The 20,512-nt window shown below is 39.0% G+C and overlaps 1 protein-coding gene and 1 long non-coding RNA gene across 2 annotated transcripts in view; one reads left to right on the top strand and one right to left on the bottom strand.

The window, feature by feature from the left end:
- The window catches only part of LOC120533406 (zinc finger protein 260-like), a 79,147-nt gene extending 73,508 nt beyond the window's left edge, over positions 1-5,639 (bottom strand). The window contains exon 1 of the mRNA XM_039760269.1: positions 5,460-5,639. The gene's annotated coding sequence lies outside the window, so the exon portion shown is untranslated. The remainder of the gene's footprint in view (positions 1-5,459) is intronic.
- A 9,087-nt stretch (positions 5,640-14,726) lies between these two features.
- On the top strand, positions 14,727-16,246 carry LOC120533489. Its single transcript, XR_005634509.1, has 4 exons — positions 14,727-14,764; positions 14,857-14,918; positions 15,641-15,815; positions 15,910-16,246. It is a non-coding gene; the product is annotated as an uncharacterized LOC120533489 (long non-coding RNA).
- The last annotated feature ends 4,266 nt before the right edge of the window (positions 16,247-20,512 follow it).

Genomic DNA, 20,512 nt, shown 5'->3' on the forward strand with positions numbered 1-20,512 from the left:
CTGCTTATAAGGACAAAACTCAAGCCTTGATCAAACTGTGGTCAGGCATAGATCAGAGCAAGAAGGTCAAACGATTTCTAAAGCTTTGAGTGTTCCCAGGAACACAGCAGGCATCTGGAATTGTGAAATGGATAGTTTGGAACACCAGGGGCCTCATGTATAAACGGTGCGTATGCACAGAAATGTTGCGTAAGAACGTTTCCACGTTGAAATTACGATGTATGAAACCTACACTTGGCGTAAAGCCACGCACTTTTCCACCGTACCTCATACCCTGTCGTACGCAAGTTCTCCGCTCGGTTTTGCAGACTAGCGGCACCCAGCGTCAAAGCAGTGCTACTGTTCCTGTGTGGTTTATCTTTCTTTTTCAGATCCACATTAGTGATGCGGCTTTATAAATACACCGAAATTAACCGCTGTGGCGAGTGGCTGGGGCTGCTGCCCAGCCGGGATGCCAGGGAGGACCGGAGGAAGGTTTGCGCCCTGGTTTGTTTGGGGGCCATGGGTACAGAGCTTTGATGCTCAACCCTGTAGGGGACCGTGGTCCCCGCCAGGGGGCGCCCGGTGCCTTTGGAGCCCTGGACCTCAGCACTTCCGCCATACCCGGAAGTGCTGGGGGGAAGACGACCGGGGACACCCGGTGTGCTTCTGGGTGCGCAGCTGGCACTTCCACCACACAGGGGAGTGTCGGCGGAGGAGTGTCGGGAAGCACCTGCAGCTCATCCGGGCATGTATAAAAGGGGCCACCTCCCTCCATTTGATGGCTGGAGTAGGGTGGAAGAGGACAGAGCTCAGAGGAGAGGAGTGGAGGCGGATCAGAGAACTGAAAGGCATTGTGAGAAGGCCTGGACTTGAGGGGAGATTGGTGCTGCGGCACTGGGTTTGTGCACTTTATTAGATTGTAAATATTGTAAAATAAATGTGTGTGGTGAAAATTTCATGTCTACCTGTCTGTGTCTGGGCTGTACCCCACACCGCATATTGCTTATTAGTTTAATGCATCTGATTGTAATTAACTTGAAAAAGTATATTGCTCCACAGAATGGACAAACTATTCTAAATTCCATAACTGCTTTAGTGTTGTTACTCTCACTGCACCTTCTTCTTCTTCTTCTTCTTTCAGCTGCTCCCTTTAAGGGTTGCCATAGCAGATCATCTTTTTCCATATTACTCTCACTGCACCACTCAGAGTAGTAATATCACTGTATCTGAGTGGGGAATCACAGCAGCAGCTGATCGGAAAGAGAATTATCGGGATACAGCATCAAGCCCACGCTGTCTCAGCCACGGCAAAACGTTTCAAAGCCTTTCCTGTACGGACCTCGCGGTTCAGAAACAGTTTCATCCCAAGAACTTTAAACGCACTCAATCAATTGCTTCTTGTAGAACTATCTGTACTTATAAGTACAATCACCTTATTGTAAACTTGCACTACAGTTATAATATTACAAAACCTGCGCCACTTTATAAAGAGCATATTTACATATGATGACGATATCATTTTTAAGATGAAATGCAGCAAAATATGTTGATTATATTATACAAATAAAACTTTAACTTCATTTAAATAATCTGTATTGTTAATAATTAAACATGTGAGGACACGGTGTCGCAGTGCTAGCAAGTTCACGTATTGTTCCTGCCTCGCACTGAATATTTGCTGAGGCAGGCGCGACACTGAAAGGATAGATGAATAGAATAATTAAACACGTGCTATGAAGATATTTCAGTGTTCCTTAAAGATTTTGAAGAATCATCGTTGTAAGCTTACAGATGGCTTAACGTCTATTACAGAGCTGATTGTGTGGCAATTGGGTATTTGGAGAAAGAAAATTAAGGACAGGAAATGGAGGTTAGTAAATTTAAAAGAGACAGTACTGCTACAATAAATTATTTCATCAAAGGTCACGCACAGCGCAGCAGCATCTTGTGTGAGACATGAACAATCACTGCGCCACCATGTTGTCATGTTTAATAAAATGCTTTCATTCCAATCATCATGAAAATGATATCACGTATACATCTCAGTATTTTAATTATTCAGAGAGCTGTAATATCACGAATGTAATGGATTCTGTGTCCTGTCGGAGAACGAGAAAGAACGGAAGCACGTAGTGATTCACACACATAGAGCACATAGAAGATCAAATACAAAACAAAGCATTTAAACGTGCTACTTTAGTTATGATGGGATTTGAGAAACTAGTAAATTATACTATTTTAAGATGAAGTTTATGATGTTCGACTTTAACGACAAAATAAACTACGTTATTAAAGTGGAAATTTTCAGATTAAAGTTGACATTTCGTGCTTTTTTTCCCCCAGTGTGTGACTTTTTTTTCTCTCTGTATCATAATAAGCTTTCATATGACACTCAGATGGTGGGCTAAAACTCGCCTTTTCATGGCAACTTTGATATGTGACTTCTGTTTTATTTTGGCATTGTGCAGCTTTGTGAACTTGAGCTTTCAAGTTTCTCCAACACGCTATGTCACTCAGTCAACTTCCTTTTGTTGATTATAATACTGTTTAAATCAACAAATAGTATGTTTTTCCTTTGCCTCGCTGAAATTCTTATATTTTCCCCTGTGCTTTTCCCATTGTCTTTTCACAGAACGCTGAGCTTAAGGGCTATTTATATTGATTTGCATATTCATAGAGGCATAATTCTGGGAGGAGTTGGGGCGGGAAAGCAGGCGCATGCACGTGCGTTACTTTTCACGCTGACCGGGATTTATGTAACGGAAGAACGTGGAAATTGGAGTATGCACAGATTTCTGCAACTAGATTTTTCTGTGCGTAAGCACATTTAGGCTTTTGTGCTTATGTCTTGTTATAGTGTGAGTTCTGCGTATGGTGTTATGCATGAGGCCCCAGGACTCTAAGAGTTGACCATGTGGCAAAATTGAGCAAATGGGCAAGAAGGTCCTTGGTCAGGGAGGGGACCAAGAATCCAATGGTTATTCTAATAGATCTCTTCTGAAATGGGAGAACTTGTCAGAAGGTTGGCCATCTCATCAGCAGGTGCAGGAGTAGCTAGATGGAAGTTGTTTTTGAATAAAAGGCTTTTGAATGACTCAGAGGACATAAGGAGAAAGATAATTTGGTCTGCTGAAATAAGAATTGAAGGGTTTGGACAGATCTTCAAGCACTATATCTGGTGAAGACCGGGCACTGCTGATCACTTGCCTGATATCACTGCTAGGCTGAACCCTATTGGTAGTGGCAGCAGCACACTATGGGGACAGGGTGACTGGTTAGAATGGAGGGAAAGAGGAATGCATTCAAATGCAGATAAATTCTTGAAAGAAAACCTGTTCCAGAATGCATGCCACCTCAGACTGGGGTGACGGTTCAATGACCTGAAGCATACAGCAAGACCACAAGTCTCTGATCATCCTTGAGTAAAGCAACCAAAGCCCAGACTTGGACATGCATGGAGATGGCAACCTACAGAGGCTTCCCATCCAATCTAAGGGAGCTTGACAGGATGTGCCAGGAAGAATGGGATCAACTGCCCAAATCCAAGTGTGCAAAGCTTGTAGAGACTAAGACAGCAAGGAGCTATAAAGGCCTTCTACAAAGTATTGAGTTAAGGGTATGAAAACTTCTATGAAGGAAAGATTTCAGGTTTTTGGACTTTTAGTAATTCTAATTAAACTTTGTCATTATAAATGTGGTCTGATGGGTAGAAAATGACAAAAAAATTACATCTGCAAGACAAAGTTGTGCAGATAGTGTAGTGGCCTCCATACATTCAGAATGCACTGTATAGTAGATTAGCAAAATTATGTAAAAGTTAGAGAGGCCACAGTCACTGCCGTCAACTGGTTTTAATGCTTTGTCGGTCTGTCTATTAAACACCCTTGTAGAGTCTTGGAAATCGAGTGATGGTAACTTAGTCCATGTGCCTGCTGCAAGAGCCAAACCTTTTACATGAATGTTAATGGTAAATCCTCAATATGTTTTTGCTAAATCTGAACAGAATGTGGAAGTTAACATAATGAAAGACTGTTTTATTCATGTAAGCTAAAACGTTAATGGAATGTCCATAATGCTCTGCTGTATTCCTGTATTCACACAACAGAGGATTGCAGTCAGACAGTTAGAAAGACACACCAGTTGTTAAAGAGGCACAGAACATTTTGACTGTTACGTTACAAGTGTACAGTGTGTGCAATCACTTATTGAAACTTTAAGACATGTAACCAAAAATCAAAAATGAAATATTGTAGACAAGACGATTTGTGTGTGTGTTAAACTTTACTTTTTTTTTTGTGTGTGAACTGTTTGCTTGGAGTTTCACTAAAGCCTTTAAAAAGAAGACGCTCGGACCATTGAGTAATTTTATATTTGAGTCATACTAACTGCTAGAGTCTTTCTAGTAGCTACATTTTGAATTATTTGGAAACCCTCAAACACATACAGCTATGCCCGTGGTTGCTTGGTATAAAGAAAAAGTTTCTGAAGCGATTCTAAACTCGTTCGACTCCTGCTTGAGATGAGTTTAGCTACAAACGACACTCTTGTCCAGTTTCGTATCACTTCTTTCTTCCTAGAACGGTATTGCGGCTGACTGGAAATCTCTAGCCGTCGCTTTTTATGACGTCACGAAATACGTCACCATATGACTTTCTAGTAATAGTTGAATGGGAGATTAATAAATGGGAAAGTACCACTTCCAGTTAACGAAAATAGCACAAAAGTTAATAGAAATCTACGTTTTGTATCTAATACACGTACACAAAATTTCGTTGACCTAAGTTAAAGCGTACTCAAGTTAAGTTTATATGCGCGCACACAGACATAATTCCACAAATGGTGTTTTCGGACTGGGGAGGTCTAAAACGTGGAGATCCGATAAAATATCGAAATGGACTTTTTGGAGGATTCCCATACTTTGTATACGAGAAAGTCAGGGAGGTCTAAAACATCGAGATTCATCAAAATCTCAAAATGGAATTTTTTACAATACTGTCCCTATACATCGTATGAAATTAATAAGTAAAAATAACTCGGTTAACGAGAAATTCTATTGTTTTGCTCGAACTGTATTTGGAGTGACGCGATCCCCTTTGAACGTGTTTAGGTTGCACTTATATGCATAGTAAATGTATTGTGTTTGCCACTTATGGATGCATCAGGACACAATTGGCCGAGTAGATTACAGTATGCAGAATTTCGAGGCAGCTCTTCGAGCAACTTTAATTTCTTTTTGTGGGTATTAAATAGAAAAATAACAGTCAGTTTGGGGGATTTCATACTCAGCGATACAACAAGAGAAAGAAACCCCGAGCTACGGTGCACTTTCTATTTAAGAAAACCGCCACCAAGCCGAGGTTGTGCAGCCATCAGCCGGACACTCACGGAGAATGAATGAGCAGTGTGCGGACTTTCAAACAAAAGCGGGAACATCGTCTTCTCAAGTTACTCAACTCGTATATGGCGCAACTACGTACCTTTCTCGTCCCGTGTCTTCCACCTGAATGACCAGCCAGTAGTGATGGGCCGCTCGATACTGAGGTTTCGACACCGTGCCGAGCTTTCGAAACACTGGAGCTCGAAGCGCCGCTTCAAGGCTTGTGAGAAGGGTCTGGCTGCAGGTCAAAGACTCGGCCTTCCACGCCTCCTGCCTTGCACAGTCCGCCCCACAACCGGCCACAGTCTGTAGAAAGAGATGGAGAAGAGCTGCTGTACAGTTTTTCCAATTCGAACAAGAAAAGGAGCTGAAAACGTTTTCCGACACGGAACAATGGCACAACAGAACCAGTTATGGACTCACAGAATAAAAAGCTCAGTATATTTAAAGAATCTTTAGATCCATTAAACAAAACTAATGAGATGCACGATTTTATACTGTATAGCGAATCCAAGTGTTCTCTGTTTATCGTCATTACTGACATATCCTATTTTTAAACATATCATTATAATTATTTTTTACCTCTTGTATTATTTCTTTTCAATATTTGTCACATCATTTCATTTATATTAACTTTTTCACTTATTTATGAGATGTTATGTAGAGAACCTGCAATGTTAGTGTACAATATGAAAGGTATTTATGTTTATCGTCGTCATTAACGTATGTTAAATATCTTAACTTATAGTTAACTTAGCTATTTATAAAAGCACGTTAGCGCTCCCTGCCAAATTAGTATCGCATATTATTTTTGTCTTGATTTCCACAGTCACATTTCTCCATGAAGGCAGAGAATATAAAAACAACTTTGATTACATTGATTAAATATCCAAATGAATCCAAGTGCCCTCTTTGTAAAAAGCAAAGAGACTACAGCATCCTGCTGCCTGCCTTCAGAGACATGAAGCCCACATTGTCAGGTATGTAGGTAGTGTGTATGCCAGGAGTGTGTGATTGCAAACAATAGTGACGTTTAGATTTCTGAACTGGAACTTTTTAAAATACAGTTTAAAAAGCGGAGCTAATCCGTTAGTTGGCAGATGTAACACAGGGTTTGTAACAAGCGGCCATTTCTATTCACTGTAAACCCGAACAAGTTAGCAAAACTAAAAAAAATTGAGGCAATAAGTTGCCACAAAAAATTAAGTTAATTAACTTAAAAGGTTAATTTTTTCAAACCTATTTTTTTGAGTAAGTGACTTGTAATATTTAACTCAGGTTAAATTAAATTACTGCATATTTATACTCAAATATTTTAGTAATATGTAATAATAATTAAAAATGTTATTCTCAGATCAAATTAAGAAAGTGTAACTTAAAAATTTTAAATTAAAGTATTGCCTATTTCGAGTTATCTAAAGACAAAATTTATTAGTTGTACTTACACCTTTAATTAAATAAAACTCAGGCATGTACTGTTGTCATTCAAAAGTTTTATTTGAACATTCACTGCAACATTAATAAATTGCTATGATACAAATACAAAACATACACAGATATACTGCAACAGGTTACATAAAATAACCTAACCTTCTTTAAATTTTAATCCTTTCTAATTCTTATGGCTACCTCTACATCAGTGTCAGATCAAATGTTCTGGATTACAGGATTTTAGTGTTCCCAATTGTGCCAATATGCTACAGATTCTAACAATTTTCAGACTGAAGAAGAATTTAATATGTGTACATCTTAGACTTCCTCTCATCTTACTAAGAATATTAGATTTGAAATTGTCTTTTCAAGTTAAGAAACTGTAAAATGACACCAACAATGGACGAGACTACAGCCAGCCATGAAGTAGTGCATGTTATTTGAATTATATTACATATTAAATGCACATATTGTTTATGAACATATTAAATTCTTACAAGTTGAACAAAAAAGTGAGCTCAGTACACTGGTTCAAACTCAACATTTGTGGTGAGACGGAGTGAAACAGGCAACATTTAACAACTACTGTGACTCAGTATATTACATATCAAACTAAGTGCCAAAAGTGCACTTTTTCAATACAATTCTTTTAAGGCTAGACATAATTTTCTCAGATCAGTTTCTAGGTATATATCATCAAATCATTCTTTAGAGTCTGCAGTCTTGGTGATAATTTGCCATCTTCCAAACTAAGCAAAATCTTTTGAAAGAATTCAAAAGTGTTTGTTAGTCCTTTGGGATAACTAAGATGTAGAGCATATATGAGACTGAACATTACCACAAGGGCATCCACAAACCTGGGAAGAGTAATTACAACTTCACTTTCGATAACAACCAAGAATTTTTCAGATTGGTAGTGCACTGGACTGCTGGTGTTGTCGCTGTTCACTGTAATAAGGGCCAGAGGTGCATTCACAAGCTCTGCCTCATCAATGTCCTGAAAGAAATGGAAACACAGCTATTTCACAATCAATAACTTTAAAGAATACACAATCACAAGCAGGAAGTTTAAAATCTAAAATGTGTGATATAAGTTTATAACCAACCTTGCATGTTCTCAAAAATCCAGACCAATCCTCTCGCAGAAACACAGGAAGTGCACGGAGAACAGTTGTACGTTTTGTGTGTATATCATGTAATTCCTAAGGAGAACAGAATTGTAGACAGAATTGCATTTTATTGTATAAATTAAGTTCAGAATTTAAACACCAGCTAAGACTGTCTAAAGCGAGAGTATAACTTAAACTAAACTGAAATAAATAGGAATTAGGCTGTCTTAGTTTTTCATTTAAACTGTGTCCAAAATATGGTGACTAAACCAAACACAAACCCTGCATTGTGATCCAAACAATATCACCCCCTTAGCAGCAGCAAATAAAGGTGTGGTCAATGCCCTAACCCCGAAGCATCCTAAGCATTATGTTGGCTGTGAAATACACATGTAGTGATATTCTGTAAAAATACAAGTAGCCAATGATTTAGCACTTTACTCAAAATAACAGTAACTAATAACACACATACAAGTTGGCTAATTTTTTAATTATTATCATATTTCACTTCTGTAACTTTGAAAAAGGCAGTGTAGTACCTGTTCGTCATGGACTTTCAAAATGCCAGCCAAAGAATCTAAAATCTTTCTAGTTTTGCATGCCTTCTGCCTAAACAAGGTCATCAAGCGTGGCATGTGACGATCAAGCTAGGTTCTGGTTTGTGATCCGCTGGAATTCTGCATACACCTAAGTAAACAGTAATAGAACATCAGTACATATCAATTGAATAGAAATATTATTTACACAGAATGGAGCATATGAGCACTGGAGCATCACTGAAACAGCAGATAAACCACTTTTCCTCAGACTCTATGCGCAGAGCAGGCCAGAGGTCCAGAATTTCTTTCACTGGTGGGCTGAATTGGATGATGGTCTGTCGTCTCAGGGCAAATGTGGTCTGCATCGTCCTTCCAATCAGAGGTAGATTTCTCTCAGTCTTCTTTAGCTCTTCAACGATCTGTTCCCTCAAGCACTCAAGAGATGTGGAATTTTCTCCCTTGGGAAAGTTGGGCAGAAAGTTAATCTCTGCACGCTTGGGTCTTTAAATACCAGAGTGTGGAGATTCATTGTCAGGATTATTTTGGCTTCTTTTGCCAGCATTTATAGAGACTTCAATGCATCCTGCCCTTATCATCTTGTTCCTGTAATTGCCCATTTTAAATAGCAGGCTGTTCTTCCAGCCATTCCACCCAGTGTTAGACCCTGCTTCTTTCAAACAATGATGTTTTGTGACAAGTGCTTCGGCTACAAATGCAATCTGTTTGCCACTTGGGTAAGCAGAGAAGCCATAGATAGTAGATGCAAGCTTATCCAAAATATCATGTTTTTGGTCTCTTGTCTGTTTAAGAGGTCTCCCAGTCTTCTCAAACTCTGCATTCTCTTCTCTAAGTTTTAACTCAACATCAAAAGAAAACATAGGAACTGGAAACAAATCCAAAGGCCATCTAGTTAAACGTTCAGGGCTTGATACATCTGACAGTATTTCAGTAGATGCAACAGAACTAGAAGAACTGAAATCTTCTTCAAATGTTATATGCAAAACTGATTTTTGTGGCAATTCTTTGATGTCAACCAGGGAGGTAAGTCTTCCATCAAATTCTGGATCTTCATATTGTAAGCTGAACTGAAGATCCAATTCCATTTGTTCTTTTATAATCTTAATCAGTGCATCAACAGAGGCTGGCCGTGAGCTAAGCTTTAATTTGTGTGCATGGTTTTTCTCAACTATCCGAAGAATCATTGTTTGTGAGCCTTCGGCTGCCATTGTACTATAAATTTATCAAAGAAAAAATAAAATAATAATTGAGAGAGAATTTGGTAGTTTTTAAAAACGCACAAGTTATTAGTTCAATCTCTACACAGTATAGCTGGAAATGGTATAATTTACATTATCATCCACCATGGAATATCTCTCAGTTCTGCATTAGTTTTTCATTATAGTATCAAAAACTAATCATCCAAATACCAACACTAAAAAGATAATGTGACAAGGAGCACAGTGTCAGGAAACAAAGATGCATATGGCAGAACAAGAGCTGGTGAGAAGAATCTGATCAACTCTACATCGGCAAATGCCAGGTTATTGTGTGTTGTATAGTATTTATAGAGTACATTACCAAATAAATGTCATGAGCCCCTTCATTAGTGAGGTTAAGGTCAAAAACTGACAAAGTATAACTTTTAAAGATTAAGATAACTGCAAAAAAAAAATAAAAAACTCAAATATAACTCTGTATTACAATATATGATGCAGTTATATAGAATATACACTGACCACATTAGAATTGACCAAACAAAAGTTGCAATTACTTACTATTTAAGGTTCCTAATCTTGCTTGAGTGGTATGTATCTTTTTGGAGTCAACAGCAGCAAACTTTCAATTCTGTATGCAGAAAAGGTGACTGTATCACTGAGATCAGAGAGCAGGTGAACAGACAAGCCTGTGGGTGTGGCTGACAGCTCATAACAGTGGCACAATGCCAGTTCCACCACTTCCTTCAGATCCATCAAAACTGCCCATATAGCACTACCTTCTGGCACAGCACTACCTACAAACAGTGGAAGCATTCTTAGTAGAGTGGCATTTTCATGTCCATTACCTCCAATTTTTCTTCGAGAGAGAAATGTTTTGGGAATTGGATGAGGTTTGTCCGATTTATCAGTGTGCTGGTATGGGAAGGATATAATCTTTTGGTTTAAATACTCTAAACTGAAGTACTTCAACTGGATCAGCTTTTTTATACAAAGAGAAAGTTCAAAGGGAACAATTCCCTCCAAAAGATCATGTAGTACATCCGGAGGAAACCCTGTGATAGGATGGAAGTACTGTAACGACTCACGCAGGACACATTTTCCTTTCACACCAAAATGGCTTCCTAATCTGTCATTCTGTAACACAGTCTGTACATGAAGGTCATGACTGCCCTTGTTTCTTGCGGTAAACTGACCTTCTCTGACTGCTGTGTTTTGAAACTGTTCATTTGTGGCCATACAAAACCTGCAGACATATTCTGATCTGAATGACTGTAGAAATCCACCTAAACCATGGGCAGCTAGATTGTCAGCACAAACACATAATATGGTGCCCTTTATATTTTGACCAAGAGATTCAATAAAGACACCATCCTCTTACAAAGTGCGAATATCACGGACCAATGGTGCAAGTGCTGCTGAGTAACCATAATTCTGGAGGTCTAACACTTTTACTAGCAAAGCTGTGTGCAATGCTGACCTGTATTTTGGGGGCAAATTGGCTAGGATCCAGTATATTGCACAACGTTTGTGAATTTTACGAGATGTCCCGAGAGGGTTAGCAATTTCAAGATCATCAATATAAAGCTGAATGGAAAAGCTGAACTCTTCTTTTGAAAGTAAGATGTTGTCACAAAAATGTGAGCCATCTTGGTATGTCTTATAATGGTTAAGGTCAGTGTTATGTTCTCTGATCTTGCTGAGAATGTCTGTTTTTTTAAACAACTCCTGAAGCATTGGAAGAACTGGAACATACATTATTGTATGACCAGGTTTCTCTAGCTGATACTCAACTGGCCTTACAAATGGGTATCTATTCTCAATAAATGTTCTCCTTCGTTTGGAAGATGACAGCTCTGCACCTTCTAAAGTAGAACTTAATAGAATGTTTGAATCCATGACTGCTTTGACTACTTCATTCAGAGTGGATTCTGTAACATTATGACCACACCTCAGCAAAATGTCATTAACTGATGATGACTTTATCAAGGGCTGGGACAATGAAAAAAATTGATTCAAATGGTCGACTATTTCTTGAGTACCTATGTCTGAGACATGAAGTATAGACTTCGTCTTTAAAAATAAAGAAGCTAAATTAAGCTTCAGTTGATTTCTTAGTTTGTCATAATTATCACCCTGTTTGTCATAATCATCCTGTATTTCTGTGCTCTGGGAAGACAACTCCTCCTCCAAAGCACTTGACTCTTTAATGCTGATGATGCCACTGCAGAAATCTGATGGAAGGTTATTTTGATGTACTCTACTCTTATGAGAATTAAATGAAGAGTACACATTTGTACTGTAGTTACAGTCCCTGTATGGACATACCACCATTTCATGGTTTTTTAAATGTCTTCTGTAGTGACAGAGTAATGCAGATTCAGAAAATGGTTGCTGAAATGTGCACATAGGACAGCTGAATACTGCACGCTCATTGTGTGTTTAACTGCTGTGTTCATGATATCTTGACAAATGAGTTTTCAAAGCATTCAGCGTCTGAAATGTGCACATGCAATTATCATACAGGCATGGTAGTGGGCTAACTCTTGAAAAACGACTGTGCTTCAGCCTATAATGTTTAAAGAATTGGGTTCTGGAGCTCCAAACATCTGAACACAATTTACAGCTCCAAGCCATTCTAGACACCACAGCCTGAAAACATATTAAAAAAGATTATTTTTGAGTGTACGTTTTTGTTATGACATTAATAATTGACAAAATGAAACAAAGATTCTGATTTTGAAATTTACAATTATTTTTAAAATGTATCAATGTAATCAAATTATCAAACCTGTTCACGGATGTACTGGCAGCTCTGTGACTCAGCTGAACACGAGTTGATTCTGTTTTAATGATTTTTAAAACAGTTTTTGCAATGTTTTCAACTGCACCTCACTGAAATACGTAAAATATTGAAACTACCTCAGTAGAGAATTCAATGCATACCTTTAAATACCATTACTGCTGTAATACACACCTTCATTTCAGATCTTAAAAATACATAAACGGTTAGCAGGATCCACTTCAGTTCGCATCGGAGCTTCTCAAAATGCACGCTCCTCTTCCAACAAGTATTTAGAAAATGTAGAAAAAAAGAAGAATATCAACGATCTTTCGCGCTTTCAAGAACGACACCACACCACATCGCCACTAACATCTAATTCATGTCATTAAGTACAACCCTTTGAAAGTCACTGCGTGTTGCTGGTAACAAACCACTTATCGATAACCATAAAGAAACTTTGAACTAGTTGCATTAGCGTTATAATGTAACTTACGTGATACCGTTAAAATGACAGAGTAATTTAGCAAGAGCCAAAAATTAGCGAAGTTTATTGGCTGTTCATCCACACTTCTTCGGCTTGTCTTTTTTCTACCACAGAAATAACACGGAGCTATTGCAACGACAAAGTCGTCGGATAAAGACACATACGTTCATTTCTGCACAATGGACTCATACATATCAACAAACTAACAAGACAACGGTTATTTTTTAGTTTATATTATATATTATTACAATAAATACTCAGCGTTTTTCCGTCTTTCTTTCCCGCGTCGCATTGGTGGAGGCGCATACAACAGACGTAATAATGCAGACACATTAACGTCATAACTCGAGAATTCACAGTGACAGTGACTTTATAATTCTGTGTATAAGATACTTAATCCAAAACTAAGTTGTACACCATCAAATAAATAAAGTTTACAAAACTCAAAATTATATTGCCAGTTAGAACATTATATTTTTAAGTTAGTTAAACTTTTAATAAAGATTTAATTTTACACAAGTTAAAAGAACTAAGTTATTTGGACTGCAGGGTTTACAGTGTTTTTTGTTTAAATGTCATTGTGAACAGTTTACTGTATGTCAGTATTTAAAATTTTTCTTTGATTCATTTTTTTACCCCTTGTATTAGGGCCTTGCAAGTCAGATGAATAGATTGGAGGAAGGTATATTAATATCGTCTTTTAGGGTAAATCAACGTTACTAGTTTTTCAACGAAAGCGATGTGACAGAGGACGGACGCGAATGCTGGGGTCGTAGATGACCGAGTCTGCGCTTCTCGAGAAGGGTATCGCTGCAGACCGGAGACATTATGGGCGGATCTGAAGGCGGGATAACTGTAAATACAGGTGGCTATTGGCTAATTCTCAACTTCAACGAATGAGATTGTTGTTACTCTAAAACGCACCTGTCCAATTATCAGCGTTTGAAATTGTCTATCAAGTGTAAGTTTAACCAAACGTTTCACAGTTCGTGATCTCTACCTCTTTGAGGTTCCGCCTTATAGAGTTTCCTCTTAAATAACCTGCCGTTGTACCAAGCGACGAAATTCCATTAAACGAAAGGAGACAAAAAAAAAAAAAAAAAAAAAAGAAACCGAGGCGATGAAACTCCATTAGACAAAAGAAGAAAAAGCGACGAAACTGATTGCTCTTATTTTTGACAAAGGAAGTAACTGTGCTTCGAAATGAAAACGTTTGAAAGTTGAAGTTTTTTTCGTATTTTTGATAACTTTGTTTGGCATGGTTATGTTTGTACTGTGAACCATACGTTTGTATTAATAATCATTTTCGCTGTAGTAATTGATTTTTATTCAGTGTTTGAAGTGGATCGGCACTCAGCGGTACCGGCAACTCTTCAAATTCCACAAGGCGAGTTTCATGAGAACTCCTCGACTGGGCATGGAAAACTAAAAATTTACAAGCATCTAGGAAACGCTTGATCAGTTATTCTGTCGTGAAGTAGGCTTTTGGAAAAGTTCAGACTGACTACAGTGGTGCACGATATTACCTTTTTTTCTTTTCAGTTTAGTTCCTTATGTTGGAGTAATGTGTCTAAATTGTAATACCAAATAATCTGCGATGTTTTTGTACAGTCAATTTTAATAGAATTCCGTGGTAGTTTTGTGCAGATGATGCCTGCCATTTCTAAACTGTTACTTTCCTGCAATGGGCAGTGCGCCACTAACTTGTATGTGACTCAGACTGAGTGTTGCGATTTGCACAGAGCCTTTTCAATTTAATTATAAGTGACATTTATATTTTTTTCCTTTCAGCCAACTTGCTACAAGAATATCTTCTGGAAATTGGATGTTAATGAAAAATCAGGTAAATTGCAAACACCCATTTCTGAAACTTGTCATTCACTTGTAGTGTTTGACTTTCACGTGTATTTTTATTTTCTTTCCTACTTTTCCTAGGACGTCCCTGCTGGTTCAGTAGACTGTGGAGTAGACACGTTGATGGTGTTTGAATATGAACTGTAAGTTTTATGTGACTTTACATTTGTGTTTAGATTGTGTAGGAGTTCAATACTTTATCTCTTATCCTCTCTCAGTCTGCTTTTTATCTGACTAGGAGGGACCTTTTGATTTTACTGTCAGTCTTTTAAAGATGCTGATAATAATTTTTTTATTTCTTCATGTGTGGCATACCTTTAATTGTGTCATTCGTTTAACGTGCCCTCCACTATTAATGACATCCCTTATAAAAATGTTAAGTTTAATAATATTTATTTCTTGACGAGGGCTTTGTTTTTCTTTGAATGAAATTGTTTCAATTAAAAGTCCGAGGTTTCTCGTTTTTTCAGTGCAAGATGACATTTCTTCAGCAAACAGGGATTTTTTTTAACCCTTCTTACTGATTTTTACAAGTGGTGTCAATAATAGTGGAGAGCACTGTATATACCCTTTTTATCTTAGGATGATGACATGCCTGTGACTTGCATATTACTTTAGGTAGTGTCCAGATTGGGGGTATTCATAATACTCTGAAATAATGAATGTATTCTAAAAAACTATTAAGATAACCACGAACGAGAGTTTTTGTAGTGAACCACAGAGTAATTCTCACAGTTTGAACTTTATTCCAAAGTGTCCACTTTTATGAGAAAACAAGAGTGTTCAGACCAAAACCAGACAGCTTGCATAAGACAAATACTTCATGTGACAGTCTGATGTATTTATTTGTGTGTCCACCGTGTAGGAGAGCAGGCTGGCTGTGTGGCTGCAGTTGGGCAGCTGACTCGAGAACAAGGGGCTCAGGTTTATGAGGCTGCAGAGATCAGCAGGGCCTCCAGGAGGACTCAACATGAAAAACTGTTGAATTTCATCATAAAGGGCCATGGAGCAGATGATCACTTGCTGGTAACTTAGTTCAGGTAACAAGTAAAACTTTGTTTTTGTAATCCATCTAGTAGCAAAGACCTGTGATGACTTATTAGCACCAAACTCTTGTATTTGCTTGTCCAACAGCTGCTGTGTCTGAAAAGATGTCATCGAAATGGTTTAAAAATGAAGTTCCTAAAGGTCACCAGGTAATGACCTCTATACAGTAGGAGATGAGGAGCTGACAGATGGCCTCTAGAACTACCTGATGAAGTGCTGTCAAGAGCTGTAGGTACTTTTAGAAAGATCGACACCCCGAGTTCACACCATTCTGGATATGCTGATGCCAGAGGATCATTTGGCTTCAGTGAATCTCTGAGTAGAGAGAGTATCTGTGTGAGTAAGAAGCAGATGGTCTGTTCATTGATGGACCAGCAGACCATGAGTGGTACGTCATGTGGTGTTGGGAGCAGACGGTCCTTTCTTTTTCTTTTCAGCACCATCTTTCTGTTAATCAGAATACCATTTTACTTGTAGTCAATTTAGACAAGAATATAAACTTAATACATGTAAATGTATGTTTAAAGTTAAATTTAAAATGTGCATTAATACACTTTTTAGTATTAGTGAAAGTAAATCTTTTTTTCTTTTTTTTTTTTTTTAAAGTGAGTGAAGAGTTTGACAAACTTGACCTTCAACTGTTGGAGTAGCAAAGACAGACAGCATCACTGAGGCATCTCAACTTGGGATTCCATCTCAGCGGCTCCTCTAATAAACGTGTCACTTGTTTTATTTGTCTTTGGCCTTTTTTATTTCTTTTTTTTTTTTTTTTTTTTTATTTCTGAATGTTAAACTGACTGTGCGTAATAGAATTGAGTATAATTGATTTAATCATTGATGTAAATAATAAAGGACACCTTGTTGATTAAGTTGTGCCATCTGCATTTTTTCTTTAATTTTTATAACTGCATTGTACAGTTTGATTACATTTTTGAATATTACAAGCAAACATGTCTATCCCCATTACAAATTATTTATATATAATATATAGAAGTGGGCATACTTCAGTATATTCCCTGATAAGTCTGTTTGTTAAAATGCACAAAGAAGATTATTTTTTCTTTCAGTTCAACTGACCCATCATTATTGTTAATCTATATATATAATTCACTAAGGGCACGCAAGACAGAGAGCCCCGCCCACCTACTCTAACAGAGCCCCACCCGCCAACTCTAAAACCATGCAATACGCTCGACAGAGCCCCGCCCGCCAACTCTAACCCTCCTCACGCATCATAGGATATGCACGACAGAGCCCCGCCTGCCAACTCCACTGATGGCCAATGAAGAGCATTGCAAGAAGTACATACTGCAGTAGGTGGGCCAATGGTATGTTCTTGGACAGGAATGGCGGTATCTTCTTGAAAAACTGCGTAAAACTGAATGCGATGGCGGTGCATGGGGTTTGCGAGTTGACACTGAAAGGAATTGGAATGAGTTTGTAAGTGCTTCTTGAGAGCAAGAGTTGTTTTGAAGTATTGCTGGCAATGTTCACATTGCATCATTCGTTCAGTGGAGTGTGATTTTAAATGTGCATTGAGATATTTCTGGAGCGTGAAGGTTTCTGAACAAATGTTGCATTGAAATTCCGGTGTGAAATGTGTTTGCAAATGTTTTTCAGTAAGAGGATAGTGGGAAGGTGACATCACATCAGCGTGGCTGCAGACAAATGTTTGTGTTGAATGGATTTGCACATGGTTGAGGAGATCCGTCTCTGTAAGGCACAAGACTTTCTGTTACCAGCATTCACTGCAATGTACTGGAGTATAAGACTATCACATCTGCTACCTCACAAACTGTCCTTATTCCCTGGATTTCCCTGACCCCATCAGATTCTAATTTGCCTTTTACTTTTACATGCACACAATTTCCTGTTAGATTGGCGTTTGCAATGACAATTAATAAGGCACAGGGCCAAACTTTCAAAAAGATATGCCTGTATCTGCCAAAACCGGTTTTCAGTCACGGACAAATGTATGTTGCTCTCTCAGGAGTTCCATCTTTTCATTCACTGACAGTTGTATCCTCAAACCCTCCCCATTTTGACAACTGTGTCTTTCAGGAAGTGTTCACAAATCAATAAATAATTATATGTGACGTATGCTAAGCCGCATGTTGGCTAGTTGTAAATATTTCTTGAAATGGTTGTACAATTTATACTGAATAATTATTAATAACATTTTGTTTTTGGTAGTGACAATACTGAGTGTTTTAATTTGTGCTGACCCAGTCAACTCACGTATTAACTCAACTAGAACTGATAGATTTGAGCAGAGCCCCCTCGTGTATCAATACCGTCTACAAATGGCACTTTGCTGGACTAGTCGATAATCCCACAGCTTGGAAACTGAGCATCCTGATCAAGACTTTACTGTTCACTTACAAACATAGTCTACAACAATAAGAGTCTTACATATCTTTATTTAGGAGTCACATTTTCAATAAAACTTGCATTGTCTAAAACTGAACATGAAGCTTGTATATACAGGAACATAATTAAAGGAAAAGGATTGAATACTCCTGATAAATGGAGAGTCAAAACTTTTGAAAACAAATCACATCTAAATGAGATATCTCTACTGCTATGGACTGATATGGTGATGTGTTAGGAACGAAAGGATGGAAATGAAAATGATCAACCTACAGAGAGAGGGCTGAATACAAAGACACCCCGAAAACCAAAGGGAAAAAATTATGTAGCAAGCAGGCAAGTCCATTTTGCCAAAATTTCATTGTAGCAAATCCAAATTGTACTGTGTAGTTTGTATGCCCGCCCAACACTTTCCTTCCCCCACCCCCTGTGCTTGTATGCAGGCCTGACAAGATAGGGACATGCTCCTAATGAAATGACGGATGGTGTTCTGGGGGATCTCCTCCCAGATCTGTACCAGGGCATCACTGAGCATCTGGACAGTCTGAGGTGCAACTTGGTGGTATCCGAGGAACCGAAACATAGTGTCCCACCCAGAGGTGTTCTATAGGATTGAGGTCAGGTGAGTGAACGTGGGGGCCAGTCAATGGTATCAATTCTTTCAACATCTCACTGCATGAGGCCGAGCATTGTCATGCACCAGGAGGAACCGGTATAGAGTCTGACAATGGGTCCAAGGATTTCATCCCAATACCTAATGGCAGTCAAGGTGCCGTTGTCTAGCCTGTAGAGGTCTGTGTGTCCCTCCATGGATATGCCTCCCCAGACCATCACTGACCCACCACCAAACCGGTCATACTGAAAGATATCACAGGCAGCATAACATTCTCCATGGCTTCTTTAGAACCTTTCACGTCTGTCACATGTGCTCAGGGTGAACCTGCTCTCATTTTTGAAAAGCACAGGGTGCCAGTGGTGGACCTTCCAATTCTGGTACTCTATGGAAAATGTCAATTGAGCTGTATGGTACCCAGTAGAGGACATTGTCGGGCCCTCAGTCCACTCTTATGAAGTCTGTTTCTGATTGTTTGGTCACAGACATTCACACCAGTGGCCTGCCTGTCTGCCTGCTGGAGGCCATTTTGTAGGCTCTGGCAGTGCTCATCCTGTTCCTCCTTGCCCAAAGAAGCAGATACTGGTGGGTCCTGCTGAAGGGTTAAGGACCTTCTACAAGGGGCCCTGTCCAGCTCTCATAGAATAACTGCCTGTCTGTCTATTGGTATCTTCTCCATGCCCTGGAGACTGTGCTGGGAGACACAGCAAAACTTCTGGCAATGCCACATGGTATTGATTTGCCATCCTGGAGAAGTAGGACTACCAGTGCCAGCTATGTAGGGTCCAGGTATGGCCTCATGCTACCAGTAGTGATGAAACATGAGGAGGGAAAAATATCAGTGGCTTCCTTCCACCTGTTAAATCATTCATTCCTGTTTTGGGGGTCGTCTCTCTTATTGTTGCCGCTCTAGTGCACCAAAGCAGCTGAAACTGATTAACAAGCCCCTCTGCTACTTCACTGACCAGATCAATAGCCCACAAGTTTTATTGATTTGATGCGATACTCTCATTCAAAACTGTTCCTTTAATTTTTTTGGGCAGTATCTATACTAATAAAAGGCAAAGCCCTCACTGACTGACTGACTGACTGACTGACTGACTGACTGACTCACTCACTCACTCACTCACTCACTCACTCACTCACTCACTCACTCACTCACTCATCACTAATTCTCCAACTTCCCTTGTAGATAGAAGGCTGAAATGTGGCAGGCTCATTCCTTACAGCTTACTTACAAAAGTTAAGCAGGTTTCATTTTGAAATTCTACGCGTAACGGTCATAACTGGAACCTACTTACGTACATATATACGGCCATAGCCTGCAGCTCGGTCACCCTGTGAGGCGGAGTTGCATCCCCCTTCATCACACTTCCAACGTAATTGAGTGCCTGCCCATATAAGGCCATCCGTCAGCAGCAATCCAAAAGACACGCTGCCGCTAAATATTCGCGGGTGAATGACTGTGCTCATGCAAACGAAGATGAGATGGTCAGGGATAGACTAGTGTTTGGCACAAACTCAGCAAAAGTGCGAGAGAAACTTTTAAATGCTGGGTCTGAGCTAACATTAAATAAAGCCGTGGACATCGCAAAATCGCACAAGATTGCACAAGCGCAGCTGAGAACCTTCGATGCATGTACTCCAAGCGGCTCACGTGAACTGACTATGAACGCAGTGCGTAGAGAACAAGGAAGAGCTTCAAAG

Source organism: Polypterus senegalus, chromosome 8 (genome assembly GCF_016835505.1).
Source record: "Polypterus senegalus isolate Bchr_013 chromosome 8, ASM1683550v1, whole genome shotgun sequence".
In the NCBI taxonomy this organism is placed as follows: domain Eukaryota; kingdom Metazoa; phylum Chordata; class Cladistia; order Polypteriformes; family Polypteridae; genus Polypterus; species Polypterus senegalus.